Genomic DNA, 20,935 nt, shown 5'->3' with positions numbered 1-20,935 from the left:
AGCTGAAGTCGGATGCTTAACTGACAGAGCCACCCAGGCGCCCCCAGAATATTTCTAATCTGAAGCTTGGAGCGAGAACATTGTCATAATATTTTTCAAGTACTGAAAGAAATGTCAGTCACAAATTCAGAAATTCTATATTTACTTTCTTGTTTGACTTATATCAATGGACTACTAACTAATCTTTCTATATCCAGAATTGCCATCACCCTTCCCCAACAATCCAGCCACTGAAAGAAAACACAGGCAAATTTTTCTTACAAAAACTTCTGATTATGTTATGAAAATCAACTTTTCTCTCTCTTCTAACTTTAACTTTCCAGTTAAAATCCTTCAGTGCATTTACCTCTTGCTTAGGATAAAATCTTGCATTCTAACTGTATTAGTCTATTTGCACTGCTATAACAAAATACTACAGAGTGGGTGGCTTATGAACAATGGAATTATTGTTCTGGAGTCTGGAAGTCCAAAATCAGGGCAGTGTGGCTGGGTGAGGGTCCTTTTGTGGGTCACAAATTTGTCATTGTATCAAGTGGCAGAAAGTGGTAGGGAGCTCAGTGGGGTCTCTTTTACCAAATCACTAATCCCATTCAAGAGGGCTCTACCCTCATGACCTAATCACCTCCCAAAGGCCCCACCAACTAATACCATTACATTTGGGGATTAGGATTTCAACGCATGAATTTGGGGAGAACACAAACATTCATACCATGGCACTACTACATGGACCATTCGTGATCTGATTTCTAACTCTTTCTCCATGTTCTTATTATACTTCAGTGAGTATACTGATTGTATATGTAATTCCTTTCTAGTCTAATCCTTAACTATTCTTTTTCTTGCTACCATGAATTTCTCTCCTCTTTGTCTCAAAAATCACTCCTCATTCATGTTACATATCCATCTCACATAGTGCCTTCTACAATAAGCCCTGCTGATACTCACATACCACTGTCCACAGCATGAATTATGGCCCTGCTATGTCTTCCTATAACATGCTGTAATAATTTATGTTATAATTACGGATTTACTTATCTGGGTGTCCTAATACATTGCATTCCAGATGGTAAGATAATGCTTTTAATAATGGTAACACTGGTGTCTAGTATACCTATGGCATATTTTAGGTGTTCGGTAAATGCTTGTTGAATGAATGAATGATCAACTTGAAATCTTAATCATTCACTTTTTAAATATCTATCAAAGACACCCAGTTTTCCAAAAAGATTGGGGACTTGAGATCTTAGACTTGATTTAATAACGGAAATTGTTGATCTATTAGTGCTTAAATGCCTGAAAGTAAAACCATTAACCCAAGAACTTAAGGTTTTCCACTTGGACTTTCAAGCTAGTCATTAATATCCCCATCCCCACTGTATCAGATGCTGTCGGTGCTCCCCAGCACTCATCATTGCAGTAAAGACTGATAGAATCATGCTATCACCTGCAATTATCTACCCTGTACAGGCCAGAAGTGCCCAAGAGTTGATGTATGTGGGTGTAGCTTTCAACCAATGACAGTTTCTCACCCACTATTGGGGTAACTGAATCACACTCTGTAGTCTCACAGAACTCCCCTGAAGGACTGACAGCAGTTCTCCCCAGGAGTAATCTGTTCAGTAAAGCACCACTACTGGCTTCCTCCCATGCCTCTATTCTCAGTTCCCACTCCACTTCTGGGTTTCCTGGGACTACCTCCCAGATAAACAGTTTGCATTCAAATTCTCTTCAAGTTCTGCTTCTAAGGGAATTCAATCTCAAACAATTTATAGCCTCATAATGATTCACTAGTCCTTGCAGAGTCTCACTGTAAAAGTATCAAGGCATGGCACATTATGTGTCACTCTTCCTAGATCCTATTATAAACAGATAGGAAAGAACATAACTTTGAAGAGAAAAATAATTTATATGAGAATGGTCAATGGATAAAGGGAAGGTAAGTAAGATAGTGCCATTTGTTTTCCATTAATGATGCTTTGGAATTTATCAGCATATGGTCTGTAACAGGTGTGACTATAATTTGTGGAGATTGCTTCCTCAACTACTCAGAAAACTGCTATTATTATTTTGGAAGCACAGCTTTAGGACTTTATTGCTTCACTTGTAGCCAGCCTTTCCTTTTACCCTAATATCTCTTTTTCTAAATCACTGACTAGCATTCAACAGATTTATTCTCTCCCCATCTCCCCATCCCAAGAAAAGACACATCCTTGTGCTACCCAGAGACATTCACACCCTTATGTATCCATCAGTGCTTGAAAAGAGGAGCTCATGGTGCATGTGTGCAGTGAATATTATACATTAAAGGTCTCTGTGAAATATACTTCTCTAAGTTCCTATGTTTATGAATAATTTAATCAAATTAATAGTTTACTAAAGATCTAGATGAAGACTGAAGAAAGGAAGTAAATTTTACAGAAACAGAAAACTTGCCTTTTTTGCCTTTTGTGTTGTAATGATCAAAGGATAACGGGGCTTTCTTTTTGTTTGGCTTGAAGGCAAAATACAACCTAAACCCTTGTCATATTCACTTCTGAGTTAGCAAACTTATAAACTGGATATAAACTTATAACGTAGAAGTTTATACTGCTTAGGAACCCTACATTTGGACATTTACTTAAAATTTTAAAAAATTGAGATCTCTAAGTAAAAATAAATGTCCCTTTCTCTTGCTGTCTCCATTTTAGTTTCCCGAGTTTCTGGAAGGCCTGGTTTCCCCAAAGGAGCAGTTTCTGATAGAAGTCTGAAAGTCTAACCCAAGGGGAAAAAAAAATCAAGTATAGCCAATGAATTAAGGACAAGAAGGTTTCCAATCAGGTAGGAACACTTAGTCTCACATTCAACCACCTCAGAAAAAGTATGCTGATGGCTGGATAAGACATGACTATTTGGAAAACGATGGATATATAACATACAAGGAAGTTGTTTGCAATTCCCTATGGTGTTTATCAGAGTACCTTGGAGGGAAATGAATACAATAACAGTATGATGCTTTTTTTCCATTTTTAGCTCACTGTTGCCTAGTACATATAGTGATCTTGGTGACTGGTTTAATCCTAGGAGGTTAGTCATGTGGAGCAGCAGATTAATCTTTTTGTTACTTTCTCCTAAGACAAATCATATTCTAGGTTGTCTTCATGACCTTTTAGTTGCTTATCAAAATTAAGGGCTATGATGACAACAAGTCTAAGTAAGGAAGAGCTGCAGTCAATGGTGTGAAGGTTCTTGTTGGGGCACACTTAGTTTTGGTCTTGGCAAAAAGTGAGTGTACATAGGGAGTTAAAAGGGAGGAAAATGGGGCATGGGAATTTACCTATGCATGTCAAAACTACACTAACCACTTTATTTTTCATTAGCAATTTCAGATAAAACCTTAAAGCAAAATTAATAAAGATATCTCATTGTATGGCAAGACAAAAGACAGTAGTGACATCAAAATCAGGGCCTATCCATCTCATTCGCAGTTGGATTCAGCGTTTACCATATCACCCGGTCTGTACTCAGTACTCAATATAAGACCCATGTTGAATGACTTATGGATGAATGAATGAGAAAAGTTAATGTGTTAGAAAATGTGTTTTATCCTTATATTTCCTTGTGTGTCGACTTCTGTATTCTCAGGATCCAGCACTGTAACTGACACTTTGAATGTAAGCAATAAAATTTGTTGCAAGAATGGATCAGTCCCCATGATTCTAAGGATAATTATAAGACCAAGACAGACCCCATATTGCGAAAATCTATGACAGAAGTATCCATTAGTTGAAAGTCTAGATCTCACACTACTGATATAGCTGAAGAATTTATCTACTTTTATTTTTTTTTGAGTATAGTTGACACATTTGTTGTATAGTTGTAACATTTGTAATGTTACATTCGTTTTAGGTGTACAACATAATGATTCAACATCTCTCACCTATGCTCATCACAAGTGTAGCTATCGTCAGTCAGCATATAACACTATTACAATATCATTGACGATATTCCCCATGCTGTGCTTTTTATTCCTGTCTTACTCATTTTATAACTGGCAGCCCATATCTCCACTCCCCTTCACGCATTTTGCCCATTCTCCTACTCCCATTCCCTCTGGCAGCTGTCAGTTTGTTCTTTGTATTTGTAGTTTTGATTCTTTTTATTTCTTATTTATTCATTTGTTTTTGTTTTTTAGATTCCATATATGAGTGAAATCATAGGGTATTTGTCTTTCTCAACCTGATTTATTTTACTTAATACTACCATCTAGGTTCATCCATTTTGTCTCAAATGGCATGATCTTATCCTTTTTGATGATTGTGTAATATTCCTGTGCATATACGTGTGTGTGTGTGTGTGTGTGTGCGCACGTGCGTGTGCATGTGTGTGTGTATACCACATCTTTCTTATTCATTTGTCTGTTGATGGATACTTAAGTTGCTTCCATAGTTTGGTATTGTAAATAATGCTGCAACAAACAGGGTGCATATCTTTTCAAATTAGTGTGTGTTTTTTTGTTGTTTTTTTTTTTTAGGTAAATACCCAGTAGTGGAATTATTAGATCATATGGTATTTCTCCATATTGTTTTCCATAGTAGCTGTACCAATTTATATTACCACCAACACTGAGCAAGGGTTCCTTTTTTTCCACATACTCTCACCAACATTTGTTATTTCTTGTCTTTGATTTCAGTTATTCTGACAGGTGTAAGGTGACAACTCATTGTGGTTTTGATTTACATTTCCCTGATGATTATGACGTTGAGCATCTTTTCATACGTCTGTTGGCCATCTGTATGTCTTCTTTGGAAAAAATGTCTATTTAGTTCTCTGCCCATTTTTGATTGGACTGGTTTTTTTTTTTTTTTTTTTTTTTGGTATTGGGTTGTACAAGTTCTTTATATATTTTGGATATTGACCCCTTATTGGGTATATAATTTGCAACCATCTTCTCCCATTCAGTACACTGCCTGTTTGTTTTGTTGATGGTTTCCTTCACCATGCAAAAGCTTTTTATTTTGATGTAGTTCCAACAGTTTATTTTTGCTTTTGTTCCCTTCCCTTAGGAAACATACCTAGAAAAGTGCTGCTGCTGCTGCGGATGTCAATGAAATTACTTCCTGTGCTCTCTTCTAGGATTTTTATGGTTTCAGATCTCATATTTAGGTCTGTAATCCATTTTGAGTTTATTTTTGTGTATGGTATAAGAAAGTGGTCCAGTTTTATTCTTTTGCATGTAGCTCTTCAGTGTTCTCAGCATTGTTTACTGAAGAGACTTTTTTCCCATTGTATATTCTTGCCTCCTTTGTCATAGATTAATGGACCAAACAATTGTGGGTTTATTTTTGGGCTCTTTCTTCTGTTCTATTGATCTTTAGGTCTATTTTTGTGCCAGTACCATACTGTTTTGATTACTACAGCTTTGTAGAGAATTAATTTAGTTTTAATTATTTACATATCATCCCATTACATTAGACATATTATTAAATGACTCAATTATGGATAGAATATCCCCTGATAAGCTTCTGTGCCATATTATTTGCAAAACATGATTTCTGGAGCATTTTTATAATGACAAAGATAAGGGCAATTTCAGAATCATTAACTTCTAAAATTGGTATTTATATTTTTCCACAGGTAGGTAGGATAGCCACAGTACTGCATGAGTGGCTATTTCTCTATAATCTGCTGTTGCTATCTTCTGCATTTCCAAGAGACAAAAGTCATTTCATTAAAGAAAGAAATGTAAATTTTAGCATAATGAAGCTTCCACCAAACCACATGTACTCTCTCTCTCAGATATGAAGAGGAAGTAACCATCTAAAATACCACCTTGGAACTCATTGCAAAATAAGAGGAAATCCACTCATATTTAATTATTTTATTCTTTAATTGATATATGATATTCTGATATACTTATTAATAAAATCTAAGTTGCTAATGGGGAAATAGCTTTGTAATGCTTTTGTATGTATATGTATTTATCAATAATGTATGATATTACCTCCCCCACTCCATCTTTTTTCTGTATTCTCTTGAGGCAGGAGATGTAGTTATCAGTTGTTTTTAACAATCCTAGGCAGCCACAGGACTAGTATCACTTAATTAATGACAATAAATTATCCCAAAGTAGGATGTCTTTATATGGAAAATAAAGCCCTCATGTGAAGAGGGAAAACTTTCATAGCTGAAAGATTTCAACTGTAAAAGATTAACTACTAAATATGTATGTTGCGTCAAAGTAGATTCCCTTTTCTATAATTAATGACTAAGGGTTACCTTTGATAGAGGATTTTAATTTTTTAAATGCTATTATATAATAATTAATACATGCAAAAGAAAATATTCAAATACATTAAGTTATGAGGTATAATAATAAACTCCTGCAAACACACCACTAAAATTGAGAACTGGAATCAAACTGCTGAATCATTTTGTTCTACCCTTGTCCCACCTTCCAGTTTTCACCAGAGAAATAACTCTGATTTTGGCTTTATGTTCAACATTCACTTAATTTTTATGTATTTTTTTTACTATATATATGATTTTGCTTATTTTTGATTTTTATAAAATTGATTTCACAGTTTATATAGTCTTCTGTGCTTGCTTTTTTTCACTCAACATTATGTTTCTAAGGTTCATCCTTGCGTGTTGTATTAGTGTTCATTAATTTTCACCACCGTATTTCATTGTAAATGTAAGAAAATGTGCTTATTTATTACTCTATTGATGATATTTGGGTTGTTTTGGACATATTATGAACACTGCTTCCATGAACATTTATTTTATGTTTCCTGGTACACATGTGCAAGACTTATTTTAACCATATTTAAGTAAAAGTAGAGTTGCTAAGTCATAAGGAATTATATATTCAACTTTAAAGAAAATGACAAAATGTTTTCCCAAGTTATGGAATCAATTTGAAGTCCTTTTGTTCTATATCTCATAGGTTAGAATGGCCAATCTCCTTGGTATAAAATCTCATTTGGTCTTAGTATTAGTCTCCTAGTGTTGCCCTAACAAAATACCGCTGATGGGTGGCTTAAAAAACAGAAATTTCAGTCTTCACAGTTGTGCAAGTTTGAAGTGCAGTAAAAAGGTGTTGGTAGGTTTGGTTTCTCCTGAGTCCTCTTTCTTTGGCTTGCAGATGACTATTACCTTCTCGCTGTGTCCTCACTTGACCATTTTTACTGTATATGTGCCTTCCTCTTCTCATAAGGACACCAGTCAGATTAGGTCCTCTGTTATGATTCCTTTGAATCATAATTACCTTTTAAAAGGCACTATTTTCAAATACAGCCACAATGGGAGTTTGGACTTTGAATATGAATTTTAGGGACTACAATTCCATCTAAAACAGTTTTAATTTGTGCTTCCTTAATTACCAGTAGGTTTAGAATCCTTTCATTTGTTTGTTACTATGTTTCCTGTTCTGTGATATTCCAGAGAATATCTTTGGTCCATTTTTGTATTATCCTTTTCTTATTAGCTTCTTTTTATTCTTTAAATACAAATTAATAATCCTTTATCAACTATACATGGTACAAATAGGTTATGTCTTCTCACTTTTTTGATCTTGTGATAAACTGCAGCTCTTAATTTGAATGAAATCAAATTTAACTTTTAGGTTAGTGCCTTTTTGTCTTAAAATATCCTTTCCTAGCTTGATGTTACACAGATATAGCAGATTTTCTTCTAAAATTCATTTTTATTTTTTGTTTATTCTGTATTCAAGCCATTAATTCATCTAGAATGTATTTGTATGCATTATCCAATTTCTTTGTTTCCTGATGAATAACTAAGTTTCCCAGGACTGTTTACGAAATAGTCCATCCTTATCTGAATAATCTGTAGTGACTTCTCTGTGATATGTCAGATTTCCAAATACTGTATATTATAGTCTGAACTCCTTATTTTGTTCCATGAGTCTATTTGATTACCCTGAAACAACACCACACTGTCTTAATATAGGCTTATAATAATCTTCATATCTGTTGAGTAAATCCTTCCATGTTAATGTTCTTTAGGTGTTTCTGAGCTATTCTTGGCCGTTTGACCACTCATAAAAATTTCAGAATTAGCAGCTCCCCAAAGCTCTGTTAAGTATTTTGATTCAAACTGTATTGAATATATAAATGAAGTTGGGGAGAATTTACATCATTATGATGAGTCTTTCTATCAATAAACAAGGTGTATCTCTCCATTTATTTAGGACTTCATTAATATCTTTCAATAGGCTTTATTATTTTCTCCACAAATGTCTTGCACATCTTTATCTGGGTTTATTCCTAAGGAACTTTAAATTTTAAATGATTTTTAAGAACTCTGTTTCTGGCTTATAGAAATGCAACAGGTTTTTGCATCTTGAGCTTATATCTAACCATCTAGCTAGTACTGCTTATTAATAAAAGAAGATTTTCTTAGCAAAGAGAAATAAATGTAAAATTTGTTAATGTAATTAATAAATATAATTAATAAATGTAATTTTTAAAATTTTAGGTCAGCTCTGGTCAATAGATTTTTCTGTGATTATGGAAATGTTCTTAGTGTTATTCAACAGTATAGCCTTTAGTTGCACATGTTTTTAAAATTTAAATGTAAATTAAACTCAACAAAATTAAGATTTCAGTTCCTGATTCAAACTAGTGCACATTCCAAGTATTCAATCGCCACATGTGGGTAATGCATATCATACTGGACAGCGTAACTCTAGATAATCAGACTGTGGAGTCATGCAGTCCCAGGATTTTTTCAGTGGCATAGTGAGGTCTTCTATGTGACAATTATTCTTGTTATTAAAAAGAAAAGTCACTTAAACTAACCATCCATCCCTAACTTTTAAAAATAATCCCACGTAGCTTTCACCATCCATGATTTTTCTTTAATTTTATTTATTTTGAGAGAGAGAGAAAGAGAGAGACAGAGAGTGTGTGAGTGAGTTGGGGAGGGGCAGAGAGAGAGGGAGAAAGAGAATCCCAAGCTGACTCTGCACTGTCAGCACAGAGCCCAATGCGGGGCTCAAACTCAAAAACTGTGAGATCATAACCTGAGCCAAAATCAAGAGTCCAAGGCTTAACCAACTGAGCCATCAAGGCACCCCCTTTCACAAATATTTTGAATCTTATTTATATTTTACATAACCTACTTCTTTAATTAAGTGTTTACTGTCCTAAAGTAGCACATACCACAGTATCAAAAGTTCCCTTCACTACTGGTAAACTATGCTTGAATGAAGAAGCCCTTGTTCCACTACCTTGTTGGTCTTTCTTTCTTTTTTTTTTTTTTTTTAGTGCTTATTTTATTTATTTATTTATTTATTTTTTATTTATATATGAAATTTATTGTCAAATTGGTTTCCATACAACACCCAGTGCTCATCCCAAAAGGTGCCCTCCTCAATACCCATCACCCACCCTCTCCTCCCTCCCACCCCCCATCAACCCTTAGTTTGTTCTCAGTTCTCAACAGTCTCTTATGCTTTGGCTCTCTCCCACTCTAACCTCTTTTTTTTTTTTTTTTTCCTTCCCCTCCCCCATGGGTTTCTGTTAAGTTTCTCAGGATCCACATAAGAGTGAAACCATATGGTATCTGTCTTTCTCTGTATGGCTTATTTCACTTAGCATCACACTCTCCAGTTCCATCCACGTTGCTACAAAAGGCCATAGTTCATTTTTTCTCATTGCCACGTAGTATTCCATTGTGTATATAAACCACAATTTCTTTATCCATTCATCAGTTGATGGACATTTAGGCTCTTTCCATAATTTGGCTATTGTTGAGAGTGCTGCTATGAACATTGGGGTACAAGTGCCCCTATGCATCAGTACTCCTGTGTCCCTTGGATAAATTCCTAGCAGTGCTATTGCTGGGTCATAGGGTAGGTCTATTTTTAATTTTCTGAGGAACCTCCACACTGCTTTCCAGAGCGGCTGCACCAATTTGCATTCCCATTTGGTCTTTCTTATAATCACATATTAATCTGTATCAGCCTTCATATTCAAAATCCACCTTCAAAATTATCGACTATTCCCATGATATCTTTATTTCATTCAGCTAGTATTATGCCCTTCTAAGGGTAGTTTCAATTATTTTCTCCTAAAAATCTCATATTTATCCATGTGGAAATACATCTCCTACTTTTTCTTACCCTATTCTGAGTTCTTTCTGTAAATGAATCCTCATGAGATTTATTTCCTCTGACTTTAATTACTTAATATTTTCTAAAAAACTTAAAATATTCTGGTAAGCTCCTTTTTAAAAATTATTTATACATTTTAAATAATGTGTTATGATAAGAAATTATACTTGGTAACCAAAAAAACCTGAGTCCTAGTCTTTACCTATAAAAATGAAATAAATGCATTCAAGTAAGTCATTTTATATATAAGATTTGTTCTGATTATAAATTCATAATGATTATTTAGAAAATTCTGTTTGAAATATGAAGAGATTCAAAATCTATAACACTCTTGAATTCTACAAAAAATCTATAAAAAATGTAGGGATTTCCCCCTTTTCCCATAAATTTGATGTATAAATTATAATTCTTCATCCCTCACCTATAGCATACTATAGCTGCAGTAGACACAAAGACAAAATATGTATAAATATGGTGTACTAATTTTTAAAATGGATACTTTTGTTTAAAAATTTTAAAATTGTTTGAAATTGTTAAAATTTTAAAAATTACCTAATTTTTCACAACTTTTCCATTCCCCATGACACTGCAATCAATCATGAACTATTTGCTTTTCTGTTTGTTAAAGCTCATTTTACAACATCAAGCATTAATTTATCCTTAACATAGGAAATTTTGGAAAATGAGTTTTCATAATTTCTAGTATTACATACTCTCCTAGATTTCCTCCTTTCTCACTTGTCATTCCTTACCAGTATACTCTGGTCATGACTCCATCCTCAGTGTCTAACTTTAGAATGCCCTAACCTTCATTCCCTCTTCACTCTCCATCTACACTCACTACTCATGAGTTTTAAACTGGTCCCATCACTTTAATGGGTAGATGACTGTGGTTCCCAGATTCGTACTTCTAACCCTAACCACTCATCCAAGCTCAAGACTCTTTATTTCAGTTTCCCACTACCTCCACTCTCTGCATAGTAGACATTTCAAAGTCAGCAGATAAAACTAAATATTTTCTTCTGATTCACCCCTTCCACTCCAGTTTTTCCTGGCTCCATAACTCATCCAGTTTTTCAGACCAAAAATGTTGGAATCATCCTTAAAATCTCATTTCCCCACAATTCCCACATCCAGTCCATGAGAAATTTATGCCAGGTCTAACAGGAAAATATATTCTGAATCTACCTACCTCTCACCATCTTCAACTCACTCCAAGACACCATTGCTTGTCTTATCTAATGCAATAAGCAGCCTCTTCCACGGTCTCCTGGCTTTTTCTCTTGCCCCAACCCTTATAGTCTATTATTCAGTACAATAGCCAGACCAATCTTAAAAAACATAAATCAGATCACATTATTTCTAAAAACCCATTTCCATCACTCTTAGAGTAAAAATTAAGCTGCTGTACATTTCCTACATGCATTCAATGTTTCTTCATTTATAATACTATCCTCTCACACACTTTCCTTCAGGATTTTTCTTTTTGTAATGGTTTTCCCAGGATCAGGGCCTTTGCATTTGCCACTCCCTAAAATCTGGAAAATCTGTAAGATTCCTCCAAACAAGATCTTGGAAGGCACTTATATTTCACTCTGTGGAGACGTTCCGTAGAAGATATTTTTGCATAAGATAGATATATTTTACTTTGGAGACTATTCATATATCTATCAATGTCTAAGTTGGTTAAATAACAAATGTGAACTAACAGAGCTAAAACAAAATTGTTATAGTTAGTAAGACCTATGTGTTTTAAACAGTGAGCTTTAAAGAATTATAGACATGTGAGGTACACCGTAGTCTCAGTATTTAATGCGTAAGAATCAGCTGAGATGTTTCCCAAATATCCATTACCCTCTACAGAGATGCTGAGCAGGAAATTAGGACAGGATCCAAGAACCTGAATTTGAACAAGTACCTCAACTGATTCTGTTGCAAATGGTTTGCAGACAGCCTTTTGAGAGACACCGAGCTGGTGTATTTTCTTAGATACATGGAGACCAGACATGATTACCAATGATCGTACAACTCACTAATGAGATGCAACTGTGACTCACCAAACAGATGAACTTAAAACCTAAGTGATAGGGGCGCCTGGGTGGCGCAGTCGGTTAAGCGTCCGACTTCAGCCAGGTCACGATCTCGCGGTCCGTGAGTTCGAGCCCCGCGTCGGGCTCTGGGCTGATGGCTCGGAGCCTGGAGCCTGTTTCCGATTCTGTGTCTCCCTCTCTCTCTGCCCCTCCCCCGTTCATGCTCTGTCTCTCTCTGTCCCAAAAATAAATAAAAAACGTTGAAAAAAAAAATTTTTTAAAAAAACCTAAGTGATAAAAGAAGAAGAGGATCCAATAAGAACCAATATAGATGCTATCCCAAGCTAGGAGTTTTGCAAATCCATTCATAGAAATGGACTGGTAGTTAACAGTAAAATAGCACTATATATACGTGTGTTGTTGTGTATTAAAATATATTTTTGTTACATATTTTTTTGCTATAAAATTATGTGTACATGTGTGTCATAGATATAGCTAAAGGATATAGATATGTAAAAATATGTAATCTAGGTTCAGTTCTTCAGCTGATACTTCATAATGTCTTTATAATTCTCTGAATAAAGAACCTCTTCAAATATTGTTTAGGGAAGAAAAATACTTGTCTATTTCTTTTCTCATCCACTTCCTTATCCCTTCCCTTCTTGAACAATTTAGTCCAGAAGCTATTAGATGAGATCAAGTTAGCCTTTGTTGGTGTGGGGATGGTGGGCATGCAGGGAACCACAGTGCTTTGGCATTGTGTCTCAGAGCCTGAAAAGGGTGAGAAGTATGTCTGCAAAAGTGTGGAGTGTTGAAGTCTGATTGGCATGAGAAGGACATCCTTATGAAGAAGTGGTCATGGCAACCACTCAATACAGATAGTCATAACTTGTACTAGGTGAGGAAAATGTATGGGATGGGAGAATGTCAGCTATAAGAATGTGTTTAACAGGGAGATTGATCCAATAAGTAAGGATATTAAGGATACAGTAATCAATGTTTCTCATTATCTGAGGAAGGTGTTAAAATAGGAAAAGGACGGAAACTAGAATGAACTTTGTGGTGTTAAATGAGGATCAAGGATATTAATGTGAACTCATGATTTTCAATACACAGAGAAATAAACACAGATATAATGTGAATGTGTACATGAACATATAAATGTTTATGAATATGTTTTTTCATATGTGTGTACGTATATATGTACATAAATGCTCTAGTTCTGTCTGTTTGAAGTACCTGGGGCTACTGCTTGCCAATAGCAATGAGCACACCTAGTGTCCAGATCTTTGATTCAAATTACAGGCCTCCAGCTGAAGGAACTATAGCTTTTTGGAGAAATGACTGATTCCAAAGCTAGGGCACAGAAAATATAAAATGACTGTAGACCATATTATGGGTTCAAGAAATAAGGAAGATATTAAAGAATAATGGTGAGGAACACCTGGATGACTCAGTCAATTCAGCATCCAGCTTGGCTCAGGTCATGATCTCATAGCTCATGAGTTCAAGTCCTGCATCTAGTTGTGTGCTGACAGCTTGGAACCTGCAGGCTACTTCGGATTCTGTGTCTCCCTCTCTCTCTGTCCCTTCCCCTCTCTCTCTCTCTCTCTCTCTCTCTCTCTCTCAAAAAATAAATAAATATTAAAAAAAAAAGAAAAAAAAAAGAACGGTGAAACACCCAAAGACATATACACCAAATTGAAGGGGTTCCCACAGGGCAAATCTTGAACAATCTAAGTCTCAAAATAAATAATGATAGAAACAAATTATAGTCCATTGAATAAAATAGGACTCTATGAGTTCATACTGATGTAAATAATTAAATTTAATAAATTATGTTTGATGAGAAACAGGATATTTACATACTCACAAAGTACCTTACCATAAAACTTATGAATGAGGGAAAGAGAAAAAATAACTTTATAGTGAAGACTGGGTGACACCCCTCAACCAAATACATAAAATTAATATCCTAGTAAGGGTATAAATTAAAAGTTTGCCAAAATTGTTTGATAGGATGCACTAAGAATAGAGATTTACTACTGTGATATTCCTTCCAACTATATATATCCTAAATTTAATCATGAGACAAATACAAACAGCTAAATCCCACAAAATATCTGGGTCTGTAATCTTTAAAAGTTTCAAAGTTATGAAGGTCAGCATGAGAAAATTTTCCAGATTAAAAAACTAAAGAGATAGAATAACTTAATGCAACATGTGGACTTGGAATTGATTCTGTTATTTTGTAGGAAATGACTGGGATAGTCGACAAAACTTAAAAGGGGTCTGAAAATTAGATAGCACGGTAGTAATGTGTCATGTTAATTTCTTGATTTTGATTTTCATCATTATACTTGGATATATGTTTGTAGGAAATCTTAAAGTCTTTGAGGGTGACAGTGCATTATGTTGGCAACTTACTCTCAAATGGGTTGGGTGATGAATTATTTTCATTGTCATTTCAACTTTTCTGTTAGTTTTGAGATTATTAAAAAAAAATTACAAAGATAAAGGAAAAGATTTCTGAGTCAAGTAATCCTCCTCCTGCTGGCAACTAGCATAGTTAAAACTTTACAATGATAGTCTGCTTCTCAGTCTACATGTGCTAATTACTCTTACTAGCACTATATACTTCTGTTGGTTGTATTACTTTCCATTTGAGGTTTCTGGGTTTTTTTCCTAATGATGTTTTTTTTTTTTCTTTTGTTTTTTGCTCTATCAAATATCTATGAAATATCTATGAATCTGGTAAAGTCTTCTCTGTATTAAAATAAAATCAATATGATACATAAGAATGAAAATAGGTTCTTGAAGAAATTTATAAATTCCTACCTGCATTCAAATTGGAGTAAATTGGCCTGCAATTCATAAACAAAACAAAACACTATAAGGAACACTTGGACTCAGGAACTCAAAACGGTTGCACGTGTTTATCCTGTAAGATGTCTCTAATGAAACAGCAGGATAAAGACTGTCTGTCCAAACCGAAATACAACCTTTTAAATCACGTTTCAGGTCAGACCATGGAACAGCAGGCCAATTCAGTAAAAAAATTGAAATAATTCTTGTTTTCAACAATTTACTAAGTCAGCATTTGGAATAATGAAAAACTTACCTTTGACTCTAAGAAAACTGGACAGTCATTAGTTAAAGCAAATGTGTTGTCCTACTGGCCTACACCTGGCTAAAAATAGTAGTAAGACTTGAGAACACCCGGGGACACTCAACAGACTCTCTAAATATAGCCTTTCCTTTCTCTAAAAGCTTTTAGAAGTATACTATCTTTTGTGAAAACTTGGCCTTTATAAAGGACACATGGACACTAAGGTCGGTGACTTTTAGGCCTAGAAAAGCTTTGAAGTATTTTCTCAGTTTGGGAACCCACATTTTGGAGTCATGTAAACTGAAGCCCAAGAAATTCAGTATTTTGCCTAGCATCAAATGGTAAATAAGTAATAATGATGGCACTCAAACCTCTGTCTTCTAAATCTACTGAACATGGATGGCAGGTAGTAGTTTGAAATACCTGCTTATCGGGGCGCCTGGGTGGCTCAGTCAGTTGGGCGTCCGACTTCAGCTCAGGTCATGACCTCGCGGTCCGTGGGTTCGCGCCCCGCATGGGGCTCTGGGCTGAGAGCTCAGAGCCAGGAGCCTGTTTTGGATTCTGTGTCTCCCTCTCTCTGACCCTCCTCTGCTCATGCTCTGTCTCTCTCTGTCTCAAAAATAAATAAATGTTAAAAAAAAAAAGAAAAAGAAATACCTGCTTATTTTCATCACCCTCAACAACACATTCTTTCTATGCCTTATCCCTCTTACTTCTTTAAGTGGGTTGACAACAATCTGTAAAATTTAGCTATACTAAATTTAAAAAATTTTTCTATATGATATTACTATGTTAAAAATGTGTAAGGGCATTTTCTTTGCTTCTTAAAATGCCTCTGCCTACATTTACAGTATTTTACTGTTGAATTATTGAATAGTAATAAGCATAGAAACACATTCTAGTAGAGGAGACAAGTGTTAGGGGCAATATGGTAAGGAGTAGAGTAAGTAGTAACTCCAAGGGAGATGGGGAGAAAAAGAAGAGAACAAAAATGTGATTTGTTTGGAAAAAATTAATGGCAAGTTAATGTTTGGCTATACCTAATACAGTATAACCGAACTTAATTTAAATTCCAGGTTAACTTCTGTTGTTTGCATTGCCACAGACTAGGGAGTAAACAAAGCAACACAATTTTTGTGTTCCGCTATTTTGTATTAAATTCCTAATGATTTCTACAAGACTTTTTTTTTTTAATAAATAAAAAAACAAGACTTGTCTTTATTTTCTCTGTTGGTTTGCACTTTAATAAGCTGACAAATGGAATTTAGCTGAATATTTATGATTAACCCTGTGCCATAACTTTTTAAATGTTTATTTGAGAGAGAGTGTGTGCACATACCATGCACACACATGAGTGGGGGAGGGAGGAGAGAGAGAGAGAGAGAGAGAGAGAGAATCCCAAGAATCTGCACTGTCAGCGCAGAGCCTGACATGGGGATCAATATCACAAACCATGAGATCATGACCTGAGCTGAAATCAAGAGTCAGATGCTTAACCAACTGAGCCACCCAGGTGCCCTAACCCTGTCCCATAATTTTAAAGGCACTAGAGATTGTGTGTGTGCACATATGCACACACACATATACAACCATTTCCTATCAACTATTGTGCTGCCTTTGGAACCAATGAAATAAAGTTTTCAATCAAAAAATTATTACTGTCATGTAGACAAAAATCAGATATAATAGTGGGGGCAGCCACTGGTGAGGTTAAAAGCCACCCTAGGTGATTTACACACGCAGCAGGATTGAAGGTCTCACTTCAGCTGAAGCACTTCGATGGCAGTATAACCAAGCATGGCTCTATTTTCATATCTGAGATCTGGTTTTTTTTTTATTCTTTTTTATATTACTTGAGTATAGTTGACATACAATGTTACATTAGTTTCAGGTGTACAACATAGTGATTCAATATCTCTACACATTATGCTATACTCACCACAAGTGTAGCTACTATCTGTGACTAAGCAATGCTATTACAATATCGTTGATTGTATTCCCTATGTTGTGCCTATTATTCCGGTGACTTATTCATTCCATACCTGGAAGCCTAGATCTCCCACTCCCCCCCATCCATTTTGCCCACTCACCCCCACAACCATCAGTTTGTTCTCTGTATTTATAGGTCTGATTCTGTTTTATGTTTGCTTGTTTATTCAATTGTTTTTTTTTTTTACATTCCACATATGAGTGAAATCATATGGTATTTGTCTTCTGAGACCTGTTTTACTTAGAGTTCTTTGGCAAATGCTTCTATGTGTTTTTATACTATTTGGTTGTACTATAAATTATCAAAAGTTGGTGTGAATTAATGAAGTGATTTGCAAAAGTGAAAGCCTAGAAGATAAGCATGAGGTCTCCTAATTAACACTCAAATAAATTTGGATGACACAGACATTCTGGAAATTAGCCAAAGATGTTAATAATTCATAGTGCTGAAATAAAAAATGTTCTAGTTATGTCAATACAAAAGAAATCCTAATTTATACCACAAGGTAATAAAGTCTAAAAGTTTATTTGTTACATATTTAGTTAGTACCCTACACTGTACATATAATCCTTCTCTGAAATTTGGAAGACGAACAAAAATAGAAACTCTCCACCCTCTTGAGATCTCTTAGTTTCAGTTTACTGTAACTTCATAAGTAGTATTTTATTTATTAAAACCAATGTTTACCACTTTAAATAGTTTCTTAAATGTTACTAATAATGCAATTGAGTAATAATGATAATTTAAACTACTGATAATAGAGTTGATATTAGAGATGCTTGATATTGATAGCAAAATGATTTTGATAATCTACAAAATGTCATGAGGTTTTCCAGAATAACAACTTGTCTCCCAGACAAAAAGGCACTTATTATTTGTCTTCTCACCTTATAAAAAGTTACTAAAATTTGTATTATATCTTATTTTTAAATGTTTATTTATTTATTTTTGAGAGCCGGGGGGAGGGACAGAGTCAAAGGGAGAGAGAGAATTCCAAGCAGGTTCCACATGGTCAGCACAGAGCCATATGCAGAGCTGGATCTCAGGAACCGTGAGATATGACCTCAAGATATGAAATCAAGAGTCAGAGGTTCAAGCCACTGAGCTACCTAGGTGCCCCTAAAAGTCATATTTTAATATAGTTCTGTGTATTACCTCATTTTGAAACTATCGATTTATATATCCACTGTATATGGCATAAATATCATATATATTTCTCAATGGCTACATTAATATTTTCTTAATTTGTTAAAGTATTTTTTTTTTAATTTTTTTTTTCAACGTTTATTTATTTGTGGGACAGAGAGAAACAGAGCATGAACGGGGGAGGGGCAGAGAGAGAGGGAGACACAGAATCGGAAACAGGCTCCAGGCTCCGAGCCATCAGCCCAGAGCCCCACGCGGGGCTCGAACTCACGGACCGCGAGATCGTGACCTGGCTGAAGTCGGCCGCTTAACCGACTGCGCCACCCAGGCGCCCCAATTTGTTAAAGTATTTAATGCATGTTGCTGTTCTTTAGCATTCACTTTTCTCTCTGGAGCCTATCCCACTGACTTCAAAAAGCCTGATAAATCTGAAAATCTCATGGTAATGTATGGAAAATCTTAAAATATAATGATGGTAGAGAAAAACAGTATTAAACATTGTGCTGAAGTTCATTCCATTAATAAAGAGATAACATTCAGACATATAATAAATATGAAAAACATTTATTATAATATACTGAACAGGACATTTTCAATAAAGGGAGATATTGAATACCATATAGAAAATTCATATCTGCAAAGCAGATGAATTGGCAATGGTGATATATATACGTAAATATATGGAAACATAATCATAGCACCTGTTTTTCTTTTTGGCTGAAAAAAGGAGTATTGGAGTGCTTAAGTACTATTTCAGTTGGAATAGATATTTAGACATTATGCAGAAAATACTTGATTGCGGAAGAGCAGATATTAGCATGTGTGTAAATGTGGGTTTTCAATTAATGCATTTTCATTCATGCAGAAAGGAAAAGAATGCCAAATTACTTTAAATGTGGCATTGCGATACCTTAACGTGCCATTCTTAGACTTTTGCTGCTGCTGCTTTTCCTTTAGCATTTACCAAAGAATGCCATCTTGTCATTCATCTAAGTTAGAATTCTAGAAGCAATCCCAGTATTCTTACTGAAGGGCCCCCTACCTACCTTCATGCTCCTCACTTAAAAAGTCAAATTCCTGGCTCTCCTATACTAGACAGCTCTCTCCAATGTAGGCCTGCTTTTTCACTCCCTGGCCCAAGATCTCTGCCTCAGCCTCCTACTGAAGTCACTTCTAGTTCGTTGTGAGTAGGGCCTTTTTTAAAGATTCCTCAGTCCTAGGCAACTGCACTTTTGGAAGCTTCACATGACATCTTATCAGTTGTATTAAAATGTTTCCATATCAGAGGCTCCCAGGTGGCTCAGTTGGTTAAGCATCCAACTCTTAATTACGGCCTGGGTCATGATCTCACTGTTTGGGAGTTTGAGCCCCACATAGAGTCCTGCATCAGGCTCTGCTCAGACAGTGCAGAGCCTGCTTGAGATTCTCTCTCTCCCTCTCTCTGCCCGCCCCCACTCTCACCGTCTCTCTCTCTCTCTCTCTCTCTCTCTCTCACACACACACACACACACAATAAACTTAAAAAAAAAAGTATCCATATCACATAGTTACTGTAATTTATTGATAACTAACTCTATGAGAGTTGAGCAACACTATAGTTGATAAGCTGCACAAATACTAGTGTTCAAAAAAACTCGTTAGACAAGTTTTTATCGCAGTATTGCAGATTTCTTTCATGTTTTGAAACCATTTTTTTAAGGTGTCAGTTTAATAAGTCCTTCTCAAACTCTGGTAAGTGTCCCTGGTAAGTGTCACAAGGCTGAACAGCCCTGACTGAGGTGGCTAAAGATGAGGACCATTACCTGCATGAGTAGACCAGATCTGTGGGAGCTGGAATGCAAAATGTTTCTAGAACAAATAAAGAAACCAAGGAAGGGATGGTAGTGTCATTTAATGTGTGTATCAGATGATAGTATTAAAAAACAAGGTACTGTAGGGATGTTAATAAAATGCCATCCTATAAAGTAATGCCTCAAAACAGTATGTGAACTGTTTACATACTTTTAAAAGAAATATTGCTGACAAACCATCAACAGAAAATTAAGTTTCTTATGCTCTTAAATGGCATACTGGTTTTGTAAGTGGTTAAATTACCTACCAGTTTCATGACTTAATGTTTCCAGACCCTTGTTATTTCATCTTTAAATTGAGATAATGAGAATACTCTATTTGATAGAGTTGTTGAGAATTTAAATTATATAATTCTAATAAACTGTTTAGTATGGAATCTGGCAAATAGCTGATATTTTGTTATTACTGATAAAACACTAGTAAACAATAACTGTTTCATTCTTTTTATGGTCATTGTTACAACTTGGAGCAGACCAGAAAATACTACTGAGCTTGATTTGACCTTTCATTGTTATTTTGAAGACGGAAAAGTTAAGAATGAGTTATTTTGAAAAGAAATGTGTCAGTGTTCTAACATCCTTTCAAAAGTTAAATATTTATTTGATATAGAAAAAAAAACAGTCTTAGTTCAATAAGAAGGTATAGATTTTCAAATTATCTTTCCTCCTTGGAATCATATAGACCCAGAAAAGGAG

At 35.1% G+C, this 20,935-nt stretch overlaps 1 protein-coding gene and 1 long non-coding RNA gene across 3 annotated transcripts in view; one reads left to right on the top strand and one right to left on the bottom strand.

Moving 5' to 3' along the window:
- The window catches only part of LOC147572036 (uncharacterized), a 271,873-nt gene that overhangs the window by 180,433 nt on the left and 70,505 nt on the right, over positions 1 to 20,935 (bottom strand). The gene's annotated exons all lie outside the window — the stretch shown is intronic.
- Positions 1 to 20,935, top strand: part of PKIA (cAMP-dependent protein kinase inhibitor alpha) — a 96,732-nt gene that overhangs the window by 55,970 nt on the left and 19,827 nt on the right. The window contains exon 2 of one of the 2 annotated variants that reach the window (XM_086695572.1): positions 2,688 to 2,817. The exons of the other annotated variant lie outside the window; for it this stretch is intronic. The gene's annotated coding sequence lies outside the window, so the exon portion shown is untranslated. The remainder of the gene's footprint in view (positions 1 to 2,687; positions 2,818 to 20,935) is intronic. 2 annotated transcript variants of the gene reach the window in all.

This window comes from Puma concolor, chromosome F2 (genome assembly GCF_028749965.1).
Source record: "Puma concolor isolate L17-30 chromosome F2, mPumCon1.1.hap2, whole genome shotgun sequence".
Lineage (NCBI taxonomy): Eukaryota > Metazoa > Chordata > Mammalia > Carnivora > Felidae > Puma > Puma concolor.
The sequence above is the reverse complement of the archived record's forward strand: the minus strand, read 5'-3'. Positions and strand labels throughout refer to the sequence as shown.